Source organism: Crinia signifera, chromosome 6 (assembly GCF_055691185.1).
Source record: "Crinia signifera chromosome 6, ASM5569118v1, whole genome shotgun sequence".
NCBI lineage: Eukaryota > Metazoa > Chordata > Amphibia > Anura > Myobatrachidae > Crinia > Crinia signifera.
This window is the reverse complement of record NC_139222.1, coordinates 76090859-76115495: the sequence shown is the minus strand read 5'-3', so window position 1 is coordinate 76115495 and position 24637 is coordinate 76090859.

Genomic DNA, 24637 nt, shown 5'->3' with positions numbered 1-24637 from the left:
AATCAGACCAACGTGAAGCGGGACGAATTCGGCCCCTTTCTCGATGGTGGGGGATTTGCGCATGTGCAAATCGCTCGAGTGAACTACTTTGGCGAATTTCACACTCGCCGGGCCGTTCACTGCAGAGGATGAGGGTGTCCCCATTAACATGCTGGAGGATGCCTACTGGGGGCGTGTGGCTGACATCTCATGATGTCAGTGCCTGCCCCCATTTTTGTGAGGTGGCGGTAATAAAAGTCAGTTCGGACTGACTTTTATTTCCAAAGGGAAGAGAAATCATTTGATGGTCGGCCACCATCGAATGATTTCTCTCCCCTTCAAACGCATGCGAGGGGATGTGTTCTCATACACATCCACTCGCATGCTAGCAAGAGGATGCGGGTGGCAGGTGGGGCAGGAATTTGGCGGGGAGGCGCTGACCTGTTGCCTAGGCTGCGAGTATATCCAGTTAACCGGTCTGAATCAGGCCCAAAGAGAGGAGAGTATGGGAGTAAACAAAGCTATAACAGACAGAGCAGAGGGGAAAGGATTCGCTCAGAGAAAAACAGAACAGACCGTATCTTGCACTTCCGGGTCAAGGCAGCAGCAGCAAAGAGGTCACTGACCACAAAACCTATATGGGCCCTAATGCCTTGCTCCACCTTTCTAATGCCTTGATTGGGTTATAGCTGAATACATTAGGAAGGCATCTGTCATAGCAAGGTTATACAGTCCTTGGGATGCATCCAAGCAGCTCTTGACCAGACACTCAGATTACTTGTCCTGGTCTCCTCTTCATGACCTTATTGTGAAGGAGGTAAAAGGCTGACCCTGCTTGCATTAGTGCCCTTCTGTGACACTGGAAAGACATATGGGGGTATATTTACAAAATTTTCAGTTTGTCATAGCTGGCGATCATTGGCAAAATAAATGAATGCTAAATCTGGCTTGCTTAGTCTACCTTTATTGCCAATTTACAACTATTTGCTATTTAAACCCGTTTGTCAAAGCCACCAATGATCGGTAGATTCAGCATGCCTCAACATGTCTCTAAATGTCTTCAACTGTCACTATGTTAATCACTTTTGTAAAGCTTTATGTACATCATTGGTATTGCATGGTTCTGGGTTTCACTATGGTTATAAGACGATTCATTCAAAAGACAGACATGTGTTATCAGATCTAGTTTGTTCAGTACTGATTACTTTTTAAATGTAATCTTCAGCATCATGTGCATTACACCGTGTGACCCATTTAACCGTAGCAAAATTGTGGTGTCGTAATAATGTGAGAGCACTCGGGCATCAAACACCATTAGCATTCTCTCTTTTCTGCTGCATTTAAATCTTGATCGATAACTAAGGGAAGGTTGCTGTTGAAAAAATTGTTATAGAAAGATTTAAGGGGCAGAAAATCCAGTCAATAGAAGTTTCCATTCACTCATTAATGTCAGTAGGGGTTCCAGGCTCCATCTTCTATCCACCGTCCTCATAAATGAGTCAATTTAACACAAGAATATCTAGTTATTTTATGTCATTTTCAGTAACTCTGCAGGTGAGTGAAGTACAGTATACATTATTATAGTTTTGCCCTGTGGTATTTTTAGAGAAAAAAAAATTGAATTTCTGGCAATATTTCAACAGCTTTTATCTTTTAAAAAAAATATTAAGAAATCCAAAAAAGTCTTTAGTTCGAAGTGTGGTTCGGTAGCTGAACAAACATTTTAATAAGAACTTGAAAAATGAAATATGCTCCAGTTTATATTACACCCCTATATGCATACACATGCTTTATGGCTTAACATAGCCATATAACCTCACCTGTGCTCCTGTCCTGTTCTTCCCTTCCTCTACTTCATCTTCAGTCTCCTCGACAATTTCAACACCTTCTTCAGAACTGATGCTGATTTTAGTTCTACCAGCTATACCCCTATTTATGCTGTATTTTATCAACACCCCCTGTACGTTACCTTGTAATTTGTATTTTGTTTACTATGTACGGCACTGCGGACACTTTGTGGTGCCTTATAAATAAACAAACTACTACTACTACTACATGGCCTTAAACTGTGCCAGGCGACCCTCAGTGTGTGGGATACAGCAGTCTCAGTTTTGCTTTTTAAGATAAACTGCTGCTGAAGGAGAGTTAGGCCTTTGGTTTGCTATATGTTTTCAAGTATTGGAGAAAAAAAAATCATAATTAAATGGGATGCGGTCATTTGGTCTACTGCATTATGGTCGACAGTCATTAGGTCGAATCCATTAGGTCGACATGCTAAAAGGTCGACATGACTCTAGGTCGACATGGGAAAAGGTCGACATGATTCTAGTTCGAAAGGTCATTAGTTCGACAGGTCATTAGTTCGACATTGTCTATGTCGACATTCACAAGGTCGACATGGAGTTTTTCACTGTTTTTTGAGCCAACATGTGCCGACAGGCGGTATTTCATGCCCTACCATCCACTAGGGCGTGGTGGGAGAATAAAATAGTGTGCCGAGCGTAGCGAGGCACCGTGCCCGACGCATAGCGAGCGCAGCGAGCGATGTGAGGGGATGCAGTGCACTTTAGACTGTGTCCATGTCGACTGTGTTGACATTCAGGTAAAAAAACAGTGAAAACCCCATGTCGACCTTGTGAATGTCGACATAGACAATGTCGAACTAATGACCTTGTCGAACTAATGACCTGTCGAACTAATGACCTTTCGACCTAGAATCATGTCGACCTTTTCCCATGTCGACCTAGAGTCATGTCGACCTTTTAGCATGTCGACCTAATGGATTCGACCTAATGACTTTCGACCATAATGCAATAGACCAAATGATCCCAACCCAATTAAATACATCTCATGTATTTCTATTTGCCTGCTGACTCATTACCAAGCATACCTTATTTGCCTGCTTACCATACCTTGGGGTATATATGAGGACCATGACTGTACCCTTCTTTATGAAGCAAAGACCAAATGTGGAATATCTGTGGAAGGTGGCATTGTAATTTTCTAGTCAAGACTTCACCTGAGTCTTAGTTGTACCACGCTGCTTGACTTTCCTGCATGATTCTAGAATCCAAATTATGGGGGTATTCAATTAATGTCGCTTTTTCCAACTGAGGAAATACCGCCAGGCGCCTATTCAATGCTGTCTTTCCCAACAGAACGGGCATGACTTTAAAACGGTCGGGCCCGTTTTGCCGAGAACAGCCTTAAATTGTTGCGATCACTGCCAGATCTCGACAATACTCACCCTTTTACGCGGCCATGCCCCCTTGTCACCAGTCGGCAGGTGGGACATTGAATCCCGTCTGGCGATTTGTGGTCAAGCAGAATGAAAACAGCTGAGGGTCATGGCTGTTGGAATGTACCCCCTGAGAATCCTTAGCTGGTTCAAGACTTTTGTGGCCTCACATTATTTATATTGGACTTTGCGATTTAACTTCTGAGCTGTAAGATTCTTCTTTGTGGACAAGGAAATATACTTTCTCTACCTTAGGCACAACAACTGTCTGCTTATACAATTTGAAATCCTTTTGTCTCAAAGATAGACTGCAATCAGAAAAGCATCCTATACAGTACCTCTTACTTTGTAACCTATACTGCAGCCTTCTATGCAATAGGAAGGAAGAGCACATTTACCATAATGTCTTAAGAAATACTGATGAATTATATTAAGCTCATTCTGATTGTACTGCATTACCAAGTATTGTCAACCAACTACTGTATTTCATTAGTTACCTTATTGATTTATTTTTGTGCACGTTGTTGACATCCTTATTTTTTCTTGTAGCTTTGAAAGTCATTGATAGCATGTCAATGAGATAGTAACTCACAAAATATAAACAACAATATTTTAGATTTTTTTATTATGTTTATTGTACAGCGCACACATATTCTGCAGAGAATATTTGAACATTTACATCAGTCACATCAGTCCCTGCCCCGGTAGAGCTTACAATCTTTATTCCCTACCACATGTACATGAACACACATTCTAGGGTTAGTTTTCACCAATTACCCTACCAGTATATTTTTGAATTGTGGGAGGAAACCATTGTACCCAAACTAAACTTATGCAAACACAGAAATATACAAACTCCACACAATTAGGACCAGGGTGGGAATTAAACCCATGACCTCAGTGCCGTGAGGCAGTAATGCTAAGGCATCTGGGACACCGTCCTCTGCCTCCTCCCCATCCGCAGTGGTTGCCTAGGCAATGGGGGGAAACCAGGCAGCTGCGGACAGGGAAGGCAGTTACTCACAGCTGTCAGGTTAATTGGGCTTGGGATTGGCCGGAGGCTGATTGGCTGCAGGCGCCTTTTTAGCTCATTCAGTGAGCCTGCACAGACACTGGTTATAGAGAGTCCTGTGCAGGGAAGTTACCCTGCAACTTGGTGTCTGTTTCTGGTCCTGTGAGGTTTTCTCTGGTCTTGAATTCCCTGCCCGGTGCATACTTGCACGCAAGTACCATTACTTTCTTCCTCACTCGTAACTGTCTATTCATAATAGACCTTTGTGTATTGTGTTATCACTACCTTATTTGTGTAGGCTACATGTTCCTGAGTTAGGGAGGCGTTAGCATAGACCTCAAGCAGAGGCTACCACAGGTATCAGCCTGTACCTTAGTTGTTTACTTTGCATGTGTGCATTGCAGTGTACCCTTGTCTGTTTCCCTTATCCCAGTCCTGCCACTTGTCTCCCCCTGTCTTGTAGTACCCCTGGTTAGGTCATAGTGTAGGGTAGTCCTGTCTTGTCCTTTCACACCGGTAGGTCACTCGGTTCCTTCTGGGTTAAGCCTACACTGCCACCTGCTGACGTAAGTGCTGGCGGTATACTAGTACCGGTAGACGTTTATAGTCTTAAGGGAACAGGGCTGTTATAGGCAAGAAGACTCGCTGGTGTGCTCTGTGGGCTTAGCTAGGGGGGTTCCTGGGTGACTACCCAGAAGACTCCGGGAAAGATCTTCACCAGCATCCTACACCAAATAAAGTTCTTGGCAGCTCCTCCAGTCCATCCTCGGTGTTCTGTCCCGGATTCCCGTCTCTCTCATGGTGAGCGTAACACTATCCCACATTAGATCACATTTAGGACACTGTAACCATGGGGAGAATCAAAAGAGAATGTAAACCATAAAAAAGTAAATAGTAAAAAAAAATGCTTAAACATTAGGCCAGAGTTCCTCAAACTCTGTTATCACAGGTGAGATACGTCTCATGCGTGTCCCAGTATCACGGCGGTTGGGCAGAGTCTCCCTGCCCGTCTTCGCTTCAGGGAGACTCTGCCCAGTTCGGGGGGGGGGGGGTTGGGGCGGTGAGGGGGACTGTTGGTGATGGCGGGGGAGGCATCGGAGACCCCCCGGCAAGCATCTCGTGCTTGCCCCTGGCCCTGCAAGGATGGCAGCGACTACATCTGTATAGCCTGTATTACAGAGATTTGGCCAGACAAAAAACAGCACCTATTTTAGAAGTCCGGCCCAGCCCTGTTCATATCTAGCCTGATCCAGTTGTATCTAGTCCAGTCCTATTCTTATCCAGCATCCAGCCTGGTCCAGTTGTTTCCAGTGTCCAGTCCGGTCAAGTTCTATTTAATATCCAGTCTTGTCCATAGAGTACTGACAACCAGTACAGTCCAGTCATACAGCAATACATTCATCATTCTGCTATCAAAACCAACTCCCTGGTGATCCAGTGGTCAGGATATGGCTCTCTCTGCTGAAGCCCGGGTTCGATTCCCGGTCAGGGATTGCACTCTATCTCTTCACCTACTCACACAGACTTCATACGTCGGGTTCACAAAACTCATAGTCATGACAATACACCATCAGATTGGAAGTTGCTGAAATTGGCTGGATTAAGATCCAGACTGCATGACCAACTACAGACCAGGATCAAACTTTCCTTTTTTAGGAAAAGTTAATGAAAAAGTGGTTGCAAATCAACTGGAAACTCACCTGACAATTCATAATATGTATGATCCATTTCATCAGAATTCAAGAGAAGACATACAGTAGCTCCAAAACAGCCTTGGTATATGTGCTAAATGATCTTTTAATGGCAAGAGACCAAATGACTGTTCAATCTTAATCCTTCTAGATCTCATTGCAGTATTTGATACTGTGGACCATGGGCTCCTGATTGAGTGCCTACTAAGCTTTTTCAAATAATTTCTCAGTGGCAGGTCACAGAAAGTGTCAACTGGATTATATTCCTCTTCATTAGTGCCACTGCCATGTGGTGACTCACAAGGTCCTATACTATCCTCCATGCTTTTTGCAGTGTAAATGCTGCCACTGGGTGAAATAATTAGGCACCAAGACCAGGTCTACAACTTTTAGCAGTTGATACACAACTGTACTTGTCCTTTGCTCCGGGCACTGAGAACCCAATAACAGTAAATAGCTGTCTAGCAGAGCTCCATGAATGGATGAGTGCCAGTTGGCTGACACTGAATCTTGATAAAATATAGGTCCTTATGATAGGGCCTCAAAATTAAAGGACAAGACTGCAGCATAGCCACGCAAACAGAAAACACAAATCTCGATTGGATTACTGCAATGCCCTCTACCTTGGTCTCCTGATTACAGCTGGAACAAAACACAGCTGCCCTGTTCTAGCCACATAACTCCCATTATCTACTCCCTTCACTGGCTGCCCATAAAATGGTGAATCATTTTCAAGATTAATTTACTGAGTTTCAAAGCCCTACATGTATAAAAAAGGAGCAGACTAGATTGACCAAGTGGTTCTTATCTGTCGTCAAATTCTATGTATGTTTCTATGACCAAGGCCCAAGGTGTCTAAAGCAGCTTGTGATTCCATACTCTCCTGCCCGATTACTGCAATCTGTGGATGAAGGATTCCATATGGAGTCTTTTCACTGGCCTCCTCCTCAGTTAATCCAGCCCTGTTATAAGTTATTTTTCTGTTAAATCGTCTCTGAAAATGATACCTGCACTGCCAACTGGAAAAGTCCTTGTTTGAACCGATTTTGAAACTTTACCCTTCTATTGGCTATTTCACATTCAGCTGTAGTCTCTTAAGCCCCATTTACACTAGGCAATATTGTTCACAATATCACATTATCTCTCAGCTTCCTGACAATATTGGCTAGTGTGTACACTCCCTGTTGTTAACAATGCTCACTCCTGCATGTCGTTAAAGACCCCCTCCTTTGTCCAGTATGTCCGGACAAGGAAGGTCCTCCTTACCAATGGCCATGCTGCCTAAATTCACAATGTAATATGTGATTACTTTTCATGGCTGTTTTATTTAATGCATGCAGGGACAGAGCTGCCCCTGCAAATGCACTCCAACTGTGCCGGGACCATCTGTTTTTGGTAAGTTCCCAAGTCCCGCCCGGGGCCAGCAGTGTTCTGCTGTGGAGGCACCAGATGGAAGTCTCCCTGCTACCTGCTGCTCCTCTGACCATGTTCACAGCATCTATTCCCGGAGACAGAGGGGCTAGGGGCATGGCCCATCAGTAGCGAAAATGGGGGGGGGGGGTCCTTGCAGGACTGGTGCAATTTGTAAGCCACAACCCCAAATGTTGTGTGTGTGACTTCAGTGCATGCAGGAGTCCCACCAGTCATGCTACAAATATTGAGTCGCCCTCTCCCTTTTCTGGTTGTAACAAATGTTAATAAATCTGCCCCATAATAATACCTGGCAAGCAAGCTAGATATCACTATTCTTTTAATAGTTTAATTTATTGATCACCTACTGACCTAGTATCAAGAATGGGAACGTCTTATTTTACTGTTTTGATGCAATGCATTTCCCAAAATCCCATATGTAGTTCATCTAAATTTTGGGGACGATTCAGACCCACTTGTATGGGTCAAACTTGCCGAGGCATTCGCACAGGCATGGGAGGCAGGGGCAGAGTAAGGTTAATTCCCAGCATTTTATGGGAGTCTGTGGCAGGGTAGGCAGCTGATGTCACACTCACTTCCGCCCGGCCTTTCTGCCTTGACCTTTATTTTTATTAAAAGTTTCTTATATAGAGCACACACATATTCTGCAGCGCTTTACAGTGAATATTTGTACATTCGCATCAGTCCCTGCACCAGTGGAGCTTACAACCTATATTCCCAACCACATGTACACGCACACACAGACATTCTAAGGTTAATTTTGTCGGCAGCCAATTAACCTACCGGTATATTTTTGGATTGTGGGATGAAACCGGAATACCCAGAGGAAACCCATGCGAGAACAGGGAGAATATACAAATTCTGCACAGTTTGGGCCATGGTAGAGATCGAACCTATGACCTCAGTTCTGTGAAGCAAAAATGCTAACCATTACTCCGTTCATGCTGACCTTTGCCGCTTATGTAACACTCCACTGTGATTCCAACCTGTTCAGCAATTTGTCAGTAGGTGCCCATCCACCGCGGCCTTCCCCATATTGTTGTCGCACTTCAGTGCTGTGTGCGGCAGCCTCTCTGCATGAGACAAGCACCACTTATTACTGTTACTGGATCAATGCAAATGGAGCATTGGAGCCTTTCCAGTGAGGCTTATTAACACCTACCTCATCAGTCTATAAATAATCCTGCCTTCTTCAAGCCCTGGAGTGGGTGTAGGCGCAGGTGAACCTACATCTAAGGGTATCAGCTGCACAACCATAAGGTACTGTTTCTGTGTGTCAAAATACACGCTAATTGAAAGGTTTTGCTGCGTACAAGTTTTCACCTTTTATTACTACTGGCAAACCTCCAGCTACTAACATCAGCATTGGCCACAGTTATACAGTTATTTATTCACTAATTAAAGGTGGCTTTACTAATGACTGCTTCTACTAACCATTTATTTTAGATGGGACGCCAGCTATAATAAACCAGTCTTAAAGAAACAAAGTAATACTAGGATGGAATTACTGTAGATTTGTACTTTGCATATAATGACAATTTTTTCCCCCTGTTATTATATATTTTTATGTGGTATTATTGTGTGTATATTTTTGATTTTTCCTATAAAGATTTACTTTTGAATCAATATGTCTTGCACAGGGCCGGTGCTAGGGTGTTCGGCGCCCCCTGCAAACTATAAATTTCCGCCCTCCCATACTTTGCAAAGAGACAGCGCATGCCAAAGGCGCACACTGAAATAAAAAGGGTGTACAGTATAATGCCCATAGTATTGCTTCATACACATAATGTGCCCAGTAGCAGCAGTGCCATAACTAGATATTTTGTTGCCCTGTGCCAGAACAAGAATTGGTGCCCAAACACAAACATAAAATAAGGACAGTGCGCACCATAGGCACGTGTCAAAAATGTTGCACTGTAATGCCTTATTGTAATGCCACACACCATAATGACCATTACAAATTATGCCACAGAATGTAATGTTTATTGCACATTGTACAATAATGTTAATTCCCATTACACATTATGTCACACACCATAATTCCCATTACGCCAAACACCACATAATGGCCATTGCACATTATGCCAAACATCATTATGCTTGTTAAACATTATACCACTGTACACTGTAATGTATATTACATATTATTCAACATAAGTGCCACTTGCCTACATGCTCGTTGCCAGGGATTTGTTGCTCGATGCCAGAGGTTTCTTGCTACTTGCCATGGTGAATTACATGCTCGTTGCCAAGGGGGATTATATGCTCATTGCCATGGGGATTACATGCTTATTACCTAGGGGGGATTACATGCTTGTGGTCCGGAGGAGATTAAGTGCTCATTGTCTAGGGCAGCGTTCGCCAACCCGTCGCTCGCGAGCGACGGGTAGCTCGCCGGGTGATTTCCAGTAGCTCGGCATGTTTCAGGGCTGTCAGTGACCTCCTGCCGCATAGTGGTTCCTTGCTTGGCGGCAGGAGGTCAAAAAGGGACTTAATGCCGCGTTTCTCTACCTGACTTTGCGGCAGTGACCTCCTGCCGCGTAGTGCATCCTCGCTTGGCGGCAGGAGGTCAGAAAGTGACTTCATGTCGCGTTCCTCCCTTGTCGGAAGTGACCTCCTGACGTCCCCAGTGTATAGAATTCGCGCAACATGCCGCACTTTCTTATAGACGCCACAGCCCTGCTCAACTCCTGCGTGAGGTAAAAATCTTTTTTTAAACTGTGTGTGCGCAATACATTAGGGGTGACTCCAGCCTGTATTCTACTTTTACTGCTTGAGGTATAATGGGCATCATGTGTGTGGCATATGTTTAATGAGTCATTAAACATATGCCACACAAATGATGCCCATTAAACATATGCCCCACACCTTGATGCTCATTAATTAATAATCATCAAGGTGAGTGGGGCATATGCCACACACATGATGCCACACACATGTTGCCCATTATACAAATGCCCCACACCTTGATGCTCATTAATAATGAGCTTCACGCTGTGGGGCATTTGTATAATGGGCATCATGTGTGTGGCATCATGTGTGTGGCATATGTATAATGGAGTATCATGCTGTGGGGCATTTGTATAACGGAGAATCACGTTGTTGGGCATATGTATAATGGGCATCGTGTCTGTGTGGCATATGTATAATGGGCATCACGCTGTGTGACATATGTATAATGGAGCATCACGCTGTGGGGCATTTGTATAATGGAGCTTCACGGTGTGTGTCATATGTATAATGGAGCATCACAGTGCGTGTCATATGTATAATGCAGCATCACGGTGTGTGTCATATGTATAATGCAGCATCACGGTATGGGACATATAGATAATGGTGCATCACAGAGTGTGGGGCATATGTATAATGGAGCATCACGGTGTGGCAAATGTATAATGGAGTATCACGCTGTGGGGCATTTGTATAACGGAGTATCACGTTGTTAAGCATATGTATAATGGGCATCGTGTGTGTGTGGCATATGTATAATGGAGCATCACGCTGTGGGGCATTTGTATAATGGAGCCTCACATTGTGGCATATGTATAATGGAGCATCACGGTGTGGGGCATATGTATAATGGGCATCACGGTGTGGCATATGTATAATGGAGTATCACGGTGTGGGGCATTTGTATAATGGAGCATCACGGTGCGGGGCATATTTATAATGGGTATCACGGACTGCACTATTGGGGTCATGTGTATCTGGCACTGCACTATTGCGGGCATATGTGTTTCACATCCCTATTTTCCATGGCGGCACCCCATGTGGCTACAGCTCTTAGAGAGCTGACCATGCCCCCATAGCGGAAAAAATTGGGGGATGTAGCCTCGCAGGAGTTCCACGGTAGTAGCTGAACCCTCTTCTCCTCTGCCTCCAGTATTGGGAGGTATGTTTGTGACATATTGGACATTGCAGTGTGTGGCATATTGTGTCTGGGGCATTGCAGTGTGTGGCATAATGTGTCAGGGGCATTACGGTTTGTGGCATTATGTGTAAAGGGCATTTTTTTGGATATTATGCAGATTTTTAATTTTTTTTTACTTTAGTAGCTCTTCGGGCGGTTTATTTTGTCGCGAGTAGCTCCCGACCCAAAAAAGGTTGGAGACCACTGGTCTAGGGCATGCATGTCCAAACTATGGCGCTCCTGATGTGGTGAAAGTCCCATCAGGGAGAGCAGCGCCTACACAACCTGGCGCCTCCCTGCTTTGCAGGATCTGCTGAGCGGGTAGCGCCAGCCCTGGTCTTGCATATTAATGAGAAGCATGAGAAATGTATACAAACTAAGTCCATTAGACCAGTCTGTCTGTTTTTAAGAGTATACTATGACATTGTACAGCTAAGGACTTTTACCAGCAGAAATCATGGATGCATGATAATGCAGAAACATAACTTATTAAATAATATTTAATATGAGAAAATGCTTAACGGATAAACAAAATCAACAAATTAATAGAATGACCTTTTAAAGATAATTTATGGAAATTGTTTTGTATAAAACCAAAATGGAGAAATAACAGAATTAGTAACTTACATGACGGTAGCTGTTTGCTTGGGGAAGCATAAATTTTCCACATGAGCTTGGCTAAAAATGAATTGAACACTTAGACATTTCTTATGACATTTACGCCTATTCCAGATAGCAGCTCACCTCCGTCCTCTGAGGCAATCAGCAGCTCCATGTAAGTGCTCACTGTAAATCAGTATCTTGGGGTATTTTGCTGTAGATGTTATGGTACATTATACATTGAGTCCTGCATGTATTCTCTTTACTTTATTGAAATCTTTTTTGAATTTATTCTACAGTATTCCTGTATAAATAATGTTTGTTTTCAACATGTTGGTATAAAAGGACGTGTTAAGTTTAAGTGATAACTTATGAGACCCTATGCAATCCTTGAAAAAGGCCGGACCCCGGCCTAGACGTGTCGGGTCACATCACCCCACACACTGACATCATCCACAAGTCTCCTCCCTAAGGGTGAGTCGAGCGCACGCCACTCCAGTTTAGCGCACTCCGGGAGATGCCGGCCCGCACACCCGTAAGTTGCGCATACACTGTCGCAGCAGCGTGGATCAACTGCTGGCATCTCTGCTCAGTGTGCAAGATGCTAGCTCAGACAGCAGGAGTTACACAGCGAGGGACTAAGGACATCGTGGGCACCATCAGGTATGTGTTGCATGCACCACTGGAGTTGATTGGGACGCCAGCCTCCGGTGACATCCACATACTCCATTAACATGGACTGCATATACAGTATCTTGGTCATCTTTCATTCCTCATCCCAGTGCCCTTCCAGCTTAGTTATAATTAACAGGCCATTGACATTTTATCCCACCCCACCTTCACATTCCATCTCCCTCACCATCTGCCGCCAGCGGACACCACTCCTTCTGAGTGGAAGCTACACAGTATATAGCCCTACTCGGAGTAACTTTGAGGTTACTTCTACTACACATCCCACCCCACTCTTTGTTGTATGTGCATCAATAAATTAAAATAATTCACCCACATCTGCAGCATGGTTGATTCATTCATCGCGTGTCGTAGTAGCACATCTTTGCAATTATTTAACCACATCCAAATCTTCAAACCAATACCACGGAGTACTTGATAGTGGCACCCGCCAATCAAACACCCAAGAAGGTGAGCGCAGTACCACACTCATTTTCTCACTGCATTTAAGAGTCTGGACCACTCTGGTCCTGCAGCCCCTTCGGACACAGGTTACTCGAGCGCCAACCCATCTACCTTTTATTAACCTATGCAATGCTATCAACTGAAATACTATGAGTTTTGGCCGCATACCATATATACACAAAGCTGGAATACAATATAATGAGGTGGACTTCGGCTTGAATGAGGTGGACAACACCATTTTTAGATTGGCATTGCTTTTACAATTATCATTACTATTATTGGGGTTAATTCAGATGTGGAGGGTGTTGCTGTTCCTTGGAAGAAGCAGTGACCACTCTGTATGTAAGTATAAGCCCGGAGAGGAGACCCAATGGTAGTATGGCAGGGGGGTACGTCATCAAGCCCTGCCCCCATGGCAGGCAAACACCGCAATTTGCGAGTCCGCAGATTAGGGGAGGGGCTAAAATTATGCAAAATGACTAGATTTGTGATATTTAAGCCGTGCCCCTCGCAGCGGACCCGCGAAAAATGGTAATGCGGGAGGATTGCCCACCTTCCCAGGGGGCCAGGAGGGGTACCCGATTTTCGGGAACCTCCCGGCAATTCCGGGAGAGCAGGCAAGCCTGCATATAGCACAGTGCTGAGCAGCTCCGTAGCCCCTTCATTAGCGGCACAGACAGGGAGCTGTTCTGTTTGCAGCCTGAGCAGAGGCAGCCTGTCCCAGTTACAGGGTCATGTTACCCAGTGTGTGGGCCTAAAATCACTTCCCCTGACGCCCCTCCCTAATCCGGCCCTGTTAGAAGCCATTAACTTATGTTGCTAACATTTATTTTAACTGTGGGAGGTCACCGGAGCATAAGAAAATATTCCTTTATAAGCGTTCATACATATTTCAAAGTTCTGATATCAATGCTATACAGTACACTGTGACCCTCAGTACCACTGCGGCAGACATTACATATTTGGTTTTTCTTCACCTTTACCGACCAATTGCAGCCAGCAGTATCTGAGTGTACACACTGGGGGATTTTGCTATCGGATAGACAGACTTCCCAGTGCTGCACCCGGGAACCGGTGTCCGTGAGTTACCAACAGCCCTCAGGGCAATACTGTCATTATCTGCTTTTTAATGGTTGGAATTACAGGGTTATGGCAATACAACCCCCTACCTATATTTATTGATATCACATGTTGATTCACCTAGGCACTAAATTGTGAACCCGTATTGCATGGAGGATTTCTCTCTCCAATTACCTCACCCTGTCACCCTGCCTATACCAGTTGATGCCATATTTAAATGTATTGATCTACCTTAGGTTTTAAAGTGTGACTCCGTATTTAAAGGGGATTCTTTCCTTCATATATATTTTCACCCTGTCACATACGTGGGACTTGTTCCCTCCATTTAAAAAATTTCAACATTGAATATAGTGTATTTGGGTAAGGTCGACACATAGTGTGTGCCGACACAAGACTACAGACCAGGACTGCATTCTAAACCATTGTGTATATTCCATCATAGATATCCATCTGACTGGGAGTTGTATGCACTAAATTGTGAACCTGTATTGCATGGAGGATTTCTCTCTCCAATTACCCCACCCTGTCACCCTGCCTATACCAGTTGATGCTATATTTGAATGTATTGATTGACCTTAGGTTTTAAAGTGTGACTCCGTATTTATAGGGGATTTTTTCCTTCATATATATTTTCACCCTGTCACATACGTGGGACTTGTTCCCTCCATTCATCAAAAAATTCCAACATTGAATATAGTGTATTTGGGTAAGGTCGACACATAGTGTGTGCCGACACAAGACTACAGACCAGGACTGCATTCTAAACCATAGTGTATATTCCACCATAGGTATCCATCTGACTGGGAGTTGCATGCACAAAATTGTGAACCTGTATTGCATGGAGGATTTCTCTCTCCAATTACCCCACCCTGTCACCCTGCCTATACCAGTTTATGCTATATTTGAATGTATTGATTGACTTAAGGTTTTAAAGTGTGACTCCGTATTTATAGGGGATTCTTTCCTTCATATATATTCTCACCCTGTCACATACGTGGGACTTGTTCCCTCCATTCATCAAAAATTTCAACATTGAATATAGTGTATTTGGGTAAGGTCGACACATAGTGTGTGCCGACACAAGACTACAGACCAGGACTGCATTCTAAACCATTGTGTATATTCTATCATAGATATCCATCTGACTGGGAGTTGTATCAATTTTTGTTAGCCCATTTCTTTCTTGGGCTTGCGGCCAATTAGAGCAAGATATTCAGTCTTATGTGAAGTACAGATTGTGCATTTTCTGAAATCTCCTCCTTTTTTACTACCTTTGCACGGTATAGCAGCGACCCACTAGGAACAATACCAGAGTGCACCCTGTGCTTCCTTCTGCAATTCACTACCCAGATATACCGCTCAACCATTGTTCACTACGTCTACATGCGTACACACTGGACAGTACACCTGGGATTAAAGTGAAATTGCTCTTCTTTTCTGGCATCTCCCATAGTCGGGGTTCTCTCATCCCCAGGGGACCCATTACCTGACTCTGCGCTGTCACTGTATAACAGGGCCAGGTTGGTCACCCCTGGAGACAGCAGAAACCTTCTTTTTGTCTTAACTCCTGTACCTGTGACGCTCGCAGAGTCCGCTCAACTGTGCAGTTGTCCGGTTGCCATCATATGCACAGGCAGCAGCCACTAGGCGAGCATTTTCAACCCAGGTACTTCACCACAATTCTCAATTTCTCTTGGATCTTGCAGTCCAATTAGAGTGAGATTATACACAGTTTTCGACCATTAGAAAGTAATTAAGATAACAATAAGTTGTACTGCCAGACAGTGTGCCATTTGTTACGCATTTATTAGATATGTGTTTATGATAACCAATATGGTTAATTGAAGACGTGCTTAGTCTGAAATAATCCTTTACAGGAATACGCTGATATTACAGCCATATTGAACAGAGGCATTTAGCCCATTTTCAGACCCAGATATCATATTTTCACGATCTTTTCTCATTTTTTTCTATTCATGTTATCTGTATGTCCTCGTCTCATGTTCGTCTCTTGATCCATTAACAGGATCAATTTTAGTATTAATAAAGTTGATATTTTAGACTGATACGTTTATATTATAGAAGGCAGTGCCCCACCCGGGAGTTTCTTTCCTGATATTCTCCCTTGAATATCAACCCGTTTCCAATATTTGGTTTTGTTCAAAGCAGCTAGGACTATGCAGGTATTTATCAGGCCTTTGGAAAACAAATGATTAAGAAATCGTTTTTTTCTGAGATTTGATGCAAAAGCAATGCAGATAGGAGCATTCAGTCAGACTTCAGATGGGTTTGTCATCTGTAATAGGAGAGCACCATCTGCTGGCAATAAATCAGCATGCTGGGTTCTGGATGAAGCAAAAATGAAGGCAGGTTATTTTGTCTTGTTTTAATGATGGTTTAGTATTCAGGTTGTTTAACGGGTATTCTGTTTATAAAACAAGTTATGCCTAATATTTATCATCTGATATTTCAGTTGGTTCAATATACAAGTTAGATTTTTTTAACCCCTTCCCGACATTTGACGTACATTTACGTCATGGCCGGGATGTACTTCCCGACACATGGCATAAATGTACGTCATGCCATTTAACTGTCACCGCGTCTATAGACGCGGTGACAGTTTAAACTAGAGATGTGCGGGCTCGGATTTCAGAGATCCGAGCCCCCACGGACGTCATCATTCCGAGCCCGATTCCGAGCAGCGCTCGGAGATTCCCGCCTGACTCGGTCCGTCCGCGTGATTAGAACGTCATCTCCCGGCGTCGGATTTCGCGAGGCTTTATAAGCAGCTGCCGCGCCCCGCCATCTTCACTCCAGTCAAGTAGTGGGTTGGGAGAGGGTGTGTTGGTGCTGCTGCTGGGGCTTAAACTTGAGCTTGAGCTTTTGCAATCGCTGGTGCTGTCTCTCAGTGCTGCTGTGTAGTAGTCTAACTGTGTACTTGTAGTACTACTGTCTCCTCTGTGCGGTCTACCTCTGGTGTGCTATGCTGCCTGTAATTGATTATTTTATTTGCTGGGGCTGTCTCCCTCAGTGCTGCTGTGTACTCTGTTCTCAGCTTAGGACAACAGTCTAACTGTGTACTTGTAGTACTACTGTCTCCTCTGTGCGGTCTACCTCTGGTGAGCTGTGCTGTAATTAATTATTTTATTTGCTAGGGCTGTCTCCCTCAGTGCTGCTGTGTACTATACTATGTTCTCCTCTGCTTAGAAGAACAGTCTAACTGTGTACCTGCCTGTAGTACTACTGTCTCCTCTGTGCTGGGGCATACATCTGGTGCTGTGCTGTGCCATTTATTATATATATAATTATTAATTATATTAAATATAAATATATATAGTCCACTGGTGCTGCACTGCTGCCTGCACTGAATCTGCCAGTCTGGCGGTCTGTGGTCTGGGGCTCACTGCCTAAATACTGCCGTATATCATTATCTACCTGTCTGGTCTGGGGCTCTCTGCCTAATACTGCCGTACCTGTGTGGTGTGTGGCTCACTGCCCAATACTGCCGTATCTACCCTCTGGTCTGGGGCTCACTGCCTAAATACTGCCGTATATCATTATCTACCTGTCTGGTCTGGGGCTCTCTGCCTAATACTGCCGTACCTGTCTGGTGTGTGGCTCACTGCCCAATACTGCCGTATCTACCCTCTGGTCTGGGGCTCACTGCCTAAATACTGCCGTATACCATTATCTACCTGTCTGGTCTGGTCCTCTCTGCCTAATACTGCCGTACCTGTCTGGTGTGTGGCTCACTGCCCAATACTGCCGTATCTACCCTCTGGTCTGGGGCTCACTGCCTAAATACTGCCGTATACCATTATCTACCTGTCTGGTCTGGGACTCTCTGCCTAATACTGCCGTACCTGTGTGGTGTGTGGCTCACTGCCCAATACTGCCGTATCTACCCTCTGGTCTGGGGCTCACTGCCTAAATACTGCCGTATATCATTATCTACCTGTCTGGTCTGGGGCTCTCTGCCTAATACTGCCGTACCTGTGTGGTGTGTGGCTCACTGCCCAATACTGCCGTATCTACCCTCTGGTCTGGGGCTCACTGCCTAAATACTGCCGTATATCATTATCTACCTGTCTGGTCTGGGGCTCTCTGCCTAATACTGCCGTACCTGTGTGGTGTGTGGCTCACTGCCCAATACTGCCGTATCTACCCTCTGGTCTGGGGCTCACTGCCTAAATACTGCCGTATATCATTATCTACCTGTCTGGTCTGGGGCTCTCTGCCTAATACTGCCGTACCTGTGTGGTGTGTGGCTCACTGCCCAATACTGCCGTATCTACCCTCTGGTCTGGGGCTCACTGCCTAAATACTGCCGTATATCATTATCTACCTGTCTGGTCTGGGGCTCTCTGCCTAATACTGCCGTACCTGTCTGGTGTGTGGCTCACTGCCCAATACTGCCGTATCTACCCTCTGGTCTGGGGCTCACTGCCTAAATACTGCCATATATCATTATCTACCTGTCTGGTCTGGGGCTCTCTGCCTAATACTGCCGTACCTGTCTGGTGTGTGGCTCACTGCCCAATACTGCCGTATCTACCCTCTGGTCAGGGGCTCACTGCCTAAATACTGCCGTATACCATTATCTACCTGTCTGGTCTGGGGCTCTCTGCCTAATACTGCCGTACCTGTCTGGTGTGTGGCTCACTGCCCAATACTGCCGTATCTACCCTCTGGTCTGGGGCTCACTGCCTAAATACTGACGTATATCATTATCTACCTGTCTGGTCTGGGGCTCTCTGCCTAATACTGCCGTACCTGTGTGGTGTGTGGCTCACTGCCCAATACTGCCGTATCTACCCTCTGGTCTGGGGCTCACTGCCTAAATACTGCCGTATATCATTATCTACCTGTCTGGTCTGGGGCTCTCTGCCTAATACTGCCGTACCTGTGTGGTGTGTGGCTCACTGCCCAATACTGCCGTATCTACCCTCTGGTCTGGGGCTCACTGCCTAAATACTGCCGTATATCATTATCTACCTGTCTGGTCTGGGGCTCTCTGCCTAATACTGCCGTACCTGTCTGGTGTGTGGCTCACTGCCCAATACTGCCGTATCTACCCTCTGGTCAGGGGCTCACTGCCTAAATACTGCCGTATACCATTATCTACCTGTCTGGTCTGGGGCTCTCTGCCTAATACTGCCGTACCGGTCTGGTGTGTGGCTCACTGCCCAATACTGCCGTATCTACCCTCTGGTCTGGGGCTCACTGCCTAAATACTGCCGTATATCATTATCTACCTGTCTTGTCTGGGGCTCTCTGCCTAATACTGCCGTACCTGTCTGGTGTGTGGCTCACTGCCCAATACTGCCGTATCTACCCTCTGGTCAGGGGCTCACTGCCTAAATACTGCCGTATACCATTATCTACCTGTCTGGTCTGGGGCTCTCTGCCTAATACTGCCGTACCTGTGTGGTGTGTGGCTCACTGCCCAATACTGCCGTATCTATCCTCTGGTCTGGGGCTCACTGCCTAAATACTGCCGTATACCATTATCTACCTGTCTGGTCTGGGGCTCTCTGCCTAATACTGCCGTACCTGTCTGGTGTGTGGCTCACTGCCTAATACTGCTGTATCTGTATAACTGCCTGCTGGTGCATACTCACTGACATATATAATTGCACTCCAGTGGTTCTGTTCTGTGACATAACTCCACAATAATAATGGAGATCCAAAATATGGAGGTTAACAAACAAAGGAAAGATGAAGATGCACTTCCTCATAGTTCTGAAGCTGCTGCCACTAGTCATGACATAGACGATGAAATGCCAACAACGTCGTCTGCCACGGCCGATGCCCAGTGTGAAAGCAGAGGGCATGTACAATTGAAACCAAACTTCCGTAAAAGGAATAAAAATATGAAATGTAAATCGTTGGAAGAGAAACTTAAACTTGGCAATATGCCATTTACGACACGGAGTGGCAAGGAACGGCTAAGGCCATGGCCTAACTTCATGACTAGTGGTGCAGCTTCAGATGACGAGGAAAGTCCTCCTCCTCCGCTCTCCCCGCCCAATAGGAAATCAAAGAGAGTTAGGCTGACACCGACTCAAAAAAGTCTGAAAAAATTTCAGAAAAAAAAACAGAAAAAAATTCAGAAAATAAATCTGGAAAAAACTCATCCTTCTAAAGACATATCCCAAATCCCCACGGAGAGTTCGAGGGTGGCGGTGGTTGTGATGCCGGACCTTCCCATCACTGTACGTGAAGAGGTGGCTCCTTCCACCATTTGCAGTACACCCTCTGCATATGCTGGAAGGATCACCCACAGTCTAGTTCCAGATTTTATCAGTGAAGGTGATGTTGTACACCAGGAGGAGGATATTGATGTAGCTGGCACTGAGGAGGAAGTTGTCGAGGAGGATGGAGACTTGGTTTGCTTAAATGACACACCAGGGGGGAATGAGGCACCTTTGGGGGAAAAAGTTGTTGTCCATGGGATGAAAAAGTCCATCGTCATGCCTGGACAAAGGACCAATAAATCCACCTCTGCGGTCTGGAATTTTTTTTATCCGCATCCGGACAACAAAAGTATTGCCATTTGTAGCTTATGTAAAACTCCAATAAGCAGGGGTAAGGATCTTGCCCACCTAGGGACAACCTCCCTTCAACGTCACCTAAAGACGCGTCATGGTTCAGTGTTTAGTCCAGAAAGTGCGGCTAGCAGTCCAGCGACACCTAAATCACTTGGTCCTCCTTTTGGAGCCAAATGCCTGAAAAGCACACCACCAACTCCCTCCTCGACAAATTCCTCCTCGATCCGGATAGGGGGGAGTCCTGCAGTCCATCTCACCTGCATGAATGACTCCATAGATTCCTCCGGAGGATCCTGCAGCACTACGCCTACTACTACTGCCGCTGCTGCTGCTGCTCCTGGAAGTCAGTCATCATCCCAGAGGGGAAGTCAGTCATCATCCCAGAGGGGAAGTCGTAAGACCGCTACGTCTTTCACTAAGCAATTGACCGTCCAACAGTCATTTTCCACGAGGATGAAATACGACAGCAGTCATCCTATGGCAAAGCGGATAACTGCGGCCTTGACAGCTATGTTGGTGTTAGACGTGCGTCCGGTGTCCGCCATCAATGGAGTGGGATTTAAACGGTTGATGCAGGTATTGTGTCCCCGGTACCAAATCCCGTCTAGATTCCACTTCACTAGGCAGGCGATACCCGCGATGTACAGTGAGGTCAGAAAAAGTGTCCTCAGTGCCCTGAAAAATGCGGCTGTACCCACTGTACACTTAACTACAGACATGTGGACAAGTGGATCAGGGCAAACTAAGGACTATATGACTGTGACAGCCCACTGGGTAGATGCATCACCTTCCGCAGCAGCAGCAGCAGCATCATCTCCTGCATGCCAGCTCCTTCTTAGGCAGGCTACGCTGTGTATCACCGGTTTCAAGAAGAGGCACAACGCCGACAACCTCTTAGAGAAACTGAGGGAAATCATCTCCCTGTGGCTTACCCCCCTTAGACTCTCCTGGGGATTTGTGGTGTCGGACAACGCCAGTAACATTGTGCGGGCATTAAACATGGGCAATTTCCAGCACGTGCCATGTTTTGCCCACACAATAAATTTGGTGGTGCAGCATTTCATAAAAAATGACAGGAGTGTGCAGGAGATGCTTGCGGTGGCACGCAAAATTTGCGGACACTTTCGGCATTCTGCCACAGCCTGCCGAAGGCTGGAGCGGGAGCAAAAACTCCGCAACCTGCCCTGCCATCAGCTGAAACAAGAGGTGGTGACGCGCTGGAACTCCACCCTCTATATGCTGCAGAGGATGGAGGAGCAGCAAAAGGCCATTCAAGCCTACACAGCCACCTACGACATAGGCAGAGGAGCGGGGCTGCACCTGACTCAAGCGCAGTGGAGGCTGATTTCCGTGTTGTGCAAGGTTCTCCAGCCGTTTGAAGTAGCCACACGTGAAGTCAGTTCCGACACTGCCTGCATTAGTCAGGTGATTCCCCTGATCAGGCTGTTACAAAAGCAGCTGGAGAAAGTGAGGGAGGAGCTAAAGCGGAGCGATTCCGCAAAGCATGTCGCTATTGTGGATGAAGCCCCCCATACGCTTTGCCAGGATACGAGGGTGGTCAGTCTGTTAAAGTCAGAGGAATACATTTTGGCCACAGTGCTCGATCCTCGGTTTAAAGCGTATGTTGTGTCTCTGTTTCCGGCGGACACAAGTCTACAAAGGTGCAAAGACCTGCTGGTCAGGAGATTGTCATCTGAAGGGGACCGTGACACGGCCCCAGCTCCTCCTTCATTTTCTCCCACACCTGTGCCTGTGAGGAAACAGCTGCGATTTCCCACACAACCCGCTGGCGGGGATGCAGGGCAGGCAGGAGGGAGTTTGGACATCTGGTCCGGACTCAAGGACCTGCCAACGATTGCTGACATGTCTACTGTCGGTGCATTGGATGCTGTCAACATTGAAAAAATGGTGGATGATTACTTTGGTGACAGCATCCAAGTAGACATGTCAGACAGTCCTTACCTGTACTGGCAGGAAAAAAAGGCAGTTTGGAAACCCCTGTACAAACTGGCTCTATTTTACCTGAGTTGTCCCCCCTCCAGTGTGTACTCCGAAAGAGTATTTAGTGCAGCGGGGAACCTGGTCAGTGAGCGGCGAAGGAGGTTGCTCCCGAAAAATGTTGAGAAAATGATGTTTATAAAAATGAATTATCACTTATTCAATGAAGAGCAGGAAGTGCCTCCAGAGATTATAACTGGACCTGTGATTGTGGAGTCCAGCGGGGACGAATTGATAATCTCTGAGAATGAGGAAGTACACACTGAAGGGGGCGAGGAATCAGAGGAGGAGGAGGATGATGATGATGATGATGAGTGACGATGACATCTTGTTACTGTAGAGCCAGTTTATACAGGGAGATATTATGAATTGTTTTATTTTTTGTGGGGGCCCAAACAAACCAATCATTTCAGCCACAGTTTTGTAGGCCCTGTCGCTGAAATGTTTGGTTTGTTAAAGTGTGCATGTCCTATTTTCGCAACATAAGGGTGGGTGGGAGGGCCCAAGGACAATTCCATCTTGCATCACCATTCATTATTCCTACTGCTGAGAGTCATTCATATGTGGGACTTGTCTTTTCAATGCATACAACTGTTTGCATTCCACTTGATTGCTGCACCTTCATGGGTGAGAATGTGATCTCCCTGACCTGGGGGACTCAGGGCTGGGGCAGGAAGGCTCAATTACACTTCTTTTTTTGGGCGGCTAACCTTTTTTTACCTGTCTGGTCTGGTGCCCACTGCTGAGAGTCATTTTTAATGAGGGAATTGTCTTTCAAATGCATATAGCTGTTTGCATTCCACCTCATTGCTGCACCTTCATGGGTGAGAATGTGATCTCCTTGACCTGGAGGAGTCAGGACTGTTGCCGGAAGGCTCAATTACACTTATTTTTGGCCGGCTACACTTTTTTTTACCTGTCTGGTCTGGTGCCCACTGCTGACAGTCATTTTTAATGAGGGTATTGTCTTTCAAATGCATATAGCTGTTTGCATTCCACTTGATTGCTGCACCTTCATGGGTGAGAATGTGATCTCCCTGACCTGGGGGACTCAGGGCTGGGGCAGGAAGGCTCAATTACACTTCTTTTTTTGGGCGGCTAACCTTTTTTTACCTGTCTGGTCTGGTGCCCACTGCTGAGAGTCATTTTTAATGCACATCAGGGTCAGGATCAGGCACATCATAATTAATAATCAATCAATCATAATCAATCAATCATAATCAATCAATCTATCATAATCAATCAATCAGAATCAGAATCAAGCCTGGGCGGCTGCAATTAAAGTTCTTTGTGGGCGGCTAAAGTTTTTTTTAGTTTTCCAGTTACTGCAGTTTTATACATAGCTTGGTTTTTGTAAGTTGAAGACTTGTCAGTGCAATTTTCGGTACTTGTGAGTTATCTGGGCGCCCGATTTCTAAATCGGGTCGGATCGGGCACATCGCATCGCATCGCATGCGACCATCGGATGCGATGCGATGCGATGCGATGACCCGATTTTTCCATAGGAATCAATGTTAAAATGGACTGAGTCCATTTTAACATGGAATTCAATGGGAAAAAGGGGTCCTTTTCATACCCCTACTATCCAAGTGGGCATGGAGTTGGATATAAACCTGTGGCGAGCGTAGCGAGCCACCGAGCCCGAAGCGTGGCGAGCGTAGCGAGCCCCGCGAGGGGACACAGAATACCGTCCCCTCGCGGGGCTCGCTTCGCTCGCCACGCTTCGGGCTCGGTGGCTCGCTACGCTCGCCACAGGTTTATATCCAACTCCATGCCCACTTGGATAGTAGGGGTATGAAAAGGACCCCTTTTTCCCATTGAATTCCATGTTAAAATGGACTCAGTCCATTTTAACATTGATTCCTATGGAAAAATCGGGTCATCGCATCCGATGGTCGCATGCGATGCGATGCGATGCGATGCGATATCGCATCGCATCGCATCTGATTGTATGCCTTAACTTAAGGCATACAATCAAAAAATCGGGCGCCCAGATAACTCATAAGTACCCAA